The 4,028-nt window shown below is 40.9% G+C and overlaps 2 pseudogenes; one reads left to right on the top strand and one right to left on the bottom strand.

Annotated features, from left to right (window-relative positions):
• Positions 1-884: 884 nt before the first annotated feature.
• LOC101578186 lies at positions 885-2,141 on the bottom strand (annotated as a pseudogene).
• An 81-nt stretch (positions 2,142-2,222) lies between these two features.
• Positions 2,223-3,888, top strand: LOC101577781 (annotated as a pseudogene).
• Positions 3,889-4,028: the final 140 nt, after the last annotated feature.

Genomic DNA, 4,028 nt, shown 5'->3' with positions numbered 1-4,028 from the left:
CAAAAATAACCATTACAAATTATCAGCAATGAACACAAATATTAACCAAGTAATATTCTTTAGGAAAGAACCTTCTTATAAAGGACCATTAGTGTAATCAAGCTCCTTACTCCTTCTAGATACCAAAATGAACAAAACCAAAGTTCACCCTATCAGTTCAAATTTCCTGAATTTTGTGAGAGTTTATGAAGCCACTCGAAGACAATTTTTGTATCTGTATTTGAGTAAGTTCACTTGAAGATGTTTTCCCTAGTACAACTGGCAGCATAATGTATTATAAGTCAAGCTTATGACAAACTTTTCACAAGGTTGAGATTACTTTATCTCTTACCAAAAACTCACCCTACCCTAAAGATACTGTGACTTCTATACATGAAGTAAATGAGCTGCATGTGACTCAGAATGAACACTAAGATGGTAGGGCTGGTGAGATGACTCAGTGGTCTAAAGCACCTACTTAGAACAAGCTAAGCTAAGCAAAGCACAGGGACCGCGGTTCAGTCCCCCAGCACCACATGACAGCCAGCCCCGCCCCCTGGTGGGCTGAGCAGGCCACACACACACACACACACACACACACACACACACACACACAAATAAATAGATAAGTGTTAAAAAAGATGGCCATTCCTGGGAAGTTCTAAAACTTAAATTGTCTCAAACATGGTACCACTAGTTTTCAGCTTCATGATTTTGCCAGTGTGTTTACCTGAGGAACTCATGTTTTAACGTATGTAATGTAGACTTATATGGAAGTAAATGGTGTCAAGTTTTACTGTGAGTTAAAAATATTACCCAGCCAGAAACCCTCATATTTGAGATGGTAGGAAAGACATTCCTCATTTAGGCAAGTAGGGCTCTCATTAAACATTTTCTGTTGTTTTTCAAAATCTTTTGCTACCATATCCACCACTTCCACCACCAGATCCATAGCCACCACCATAGAGACTGCCAGCGTTTCTTCCAACAAAATGACCCCAATTCATGGGTCCATAATATAACTGATGTTGTCCACTGTAACTTCCAAAATCATTATATTTCCCACCACCACCACAGTTACCATAGTTACCACCTCCAAAAGTTCCTCCTTCATTGTAACCATCATATCCTCCTCTACCACCCCGGTATCCACCACTCTTGTTTCCATATCCTGGTCCACCACCAAGATACCATCCTCTATTACTGTAACCAGGACCACCACCGTAGTTTCTACCATCACTTCCAAATCCATTATATCCACCATCACCTCCTCCATAACTACCTCTGCTATAACCTCCTCCACCACTGTAACCTCCTCTTCCATCACGGTTTCTATCATAGTCAAAATTCCTTCCACTACTTCCAAAGTTTCCTCCATGACCCATAAAGTTGCCAAATCCACCTCCATGGCTTCTTTGTGATCCAGAAGACTGCATCTCTTGTTTAGAAAGGGCCTTTTGCACTTCATAATTATGCCCACTAATAGTGTGGTATTTCTCAACAATTTTATTTTTTATTTTTTTAACAATTTTATTGACTGTGTCATGATCATCAAAAGTTACAAAAGCAAATCTTCACTTTTTCCCACTCTGCCTATCTTCCATAATTTCTATAGTCTCAATCTTGTCATATTTTTCAGAGTAATCTCTCAGATTATATTATTCTGTATCTTCTTTAATATCACCAATAAAAATTTTCTTCACTGTGAGATGGGCACCAGGCTTCACTGAATCCTCTCCAGAAACAGCTCTCTTTGGTTCCACTACATGCCCGTCAACTTTGTGTGGTTGAGCACACATTGCTGCATCCACTACTTCAACGCAAGAGTAAGTCACAAAACCAAAACCTCAGGGACTGGGGAGATGGCTCAGTAGAATAAATGCTTCCCTGGCACATGAAAGGACCTGAGCTCAATCCCCAGTTCCACTGGAAAAGAAAAATTAATGTTTCTGGAGCATTTTGTTTTAGGATCTCTCATTACCACACAATCTGTGACTGCACCATTTCTCAAAGTGTTCTCTTAAGCCATCATTGGTAGTTTCAAAACTCAGAATACCAATAAACAGCTTCCTCAACTACTCTGGTTCCTTTGGATCATGGCCCTCTTCACCCCAGCAGTGATGGTGAAAGCCAAAGTCAGGCTGGGGGTGACTGGGGAGCATTTTACCTCCATTCTAAGACCCAAGAGCTATTTTGTCAGAGCAAAGGCTGGAGAGTTCTAAGTAATCACTTTTGATGTAAAGATGGGCCTAATCTCCCATCAGTACCACCCATTGTTTGTCACTGATGGTGATGTAGTAGACTGTTTATTGTCAGCCTGTTAGCACATGTGAGACCAAAATACTCAGGAAATCATAAACCCTAGCCCTTGGTTGTATTTTGTTTGACCTGCACAGATTTTATTTCTCATTTAAAAATTGATGTTATGATAGTTTTTGATTCAAGAGATTTTAAGAATATGGATGAATGGTTTCTCTTTAAAAAGATCTACTAGGTACCATTTGAAAAAACAAAACAAAACAAAACACTCCTGCTAATTTCTCCCCTCAGTGTCAGACACTGGGGGCTGTGACTGGTCCATTCTGCTGTGCAGTAATGAAGGACAATTCTGAAAAACATCAAAGCAAAGTGGTCTTTTTTACTAAATGCAAGAAGAAACCAACCAGCTGTGGGTTCTGGGATTTCTTCTATAAGCCTGCTACTTCTTTTGGCTTGAATGTCAATGATTCCTACGTTTATTATAATATCACTTAATGAATATCATAAGAATACAAAAGTACTTTCTGTTGGTAAGAACATGTTATATGCTTCACTGCACTGTATAATTAGGTTGCATTGAGTAAAATAATATTAAATCCTTTTTTAAAAAAAGATCTGGCCACCCTGAGTTTATATTCCCTTAGCTCATCCCTGAGGGGGAGCTGAGGTACAGTTAGAATCAATGAATAATCCTGTGGGCAAGGTTTTAATTCCCTCAGGCCATAAAACACCAAGTTATATACATAGGCTAATACAGTGAAAAGTAATAATATAAAGCCTTATGCTTGTGCTTCAAAGGCATAAAATAAATACATATATTAATTACTGTAGGTTAAAGAACCATGTTTACAATTCAAGATGAAAAAGATGGAGTTTGTTTTTCTCTGCTAGTGTTGAGCACCTGCCTTTGGTGTTTTTTTGTCCACCAGTGCCCACTGCCTGCCCACAGCTGAGGTCATGGCATCCAAGTCCTGAAAAGTTGCACAGGTCTTCAGGTGCTCAAGGATTGCCTGGCAAAGAAGAGGGACACCGAGGGGTATTCGACCTCGCAAGCAGATGTGGCTGTGTTTGAAACAGTCTCTTGTCCACTGCCTGCCAACTTGTCATGCCCTACATATAAGACCATCAAGTCTCGTGAAGAGGAAAAGGCCAGCCTTCTGGGAGTGAAGAAAGCTTCGGGCAAGGATAGCCCTGCCAGTGTGGAAGGCACCACTGGAAGTGGAGCTGTGGAAAGTAGTGATGCTAGCAGTGCTCTCTTTGGATCTGAGATGAAGAGGAAAGTGAGGAAGAAAAGAGGCTAAGAGTAGAATGGCTCCCATACTCTTGAGTCCAACCAAGTCAAAAACCTGCACTTGTGGACAGGTCTTCCACCTTCTAGAAGTGAAAACTTGGCATGACAAGACAGACATGGTAAAATTAGAGGACTGTGTCCAAAGCATATGAGCAGATAGCTTGGTATGAGCTTTTCTAAACAAGTTCCAGTGGGAGACGGAGTTAAAACAGTGCAAATGCTGTGTTGTTGAAGATAATAGAGTTGGAAGAGGTACGCTGGAAGAGCACATCACTACTTTTGAGTATGATGTGCAATCCATGGACTTGGCTGCTTTTAACAAGATCCAAGTTTCATTTTGGATCATTGCACTTCAATAAAAGCTTGAGGGACACAAGAAAAGAGAAAAAAGTGGAAGCACAGGGAAGGGAAGGAAATGGAGGGGAGGGAGGGGAAGGAGGAGAGGGGAGGGAAGGGAAAGAGGAAAGGAGAGGGGAGGGGAGGAGAGGAGAGGGGAAGG

This window comes from Octodon degus, unplaced genomic scaffold, assembly GCF_000260255.1.
Source record: "Octodon degus isolate 3935 unplaced genomic scaffold, OctDeg1.0 scaffold00015, whole genome shotgun sequence".
Taxonomy (NCBI): Eukaryota; Metazoa; Chordata; class Mammalia; order Rodentia; family Octodontidae; genus Octodon; species Octodon degus.
This window is presented reverse-complemented; position numbering and strand designations above follow the sequence as displayed.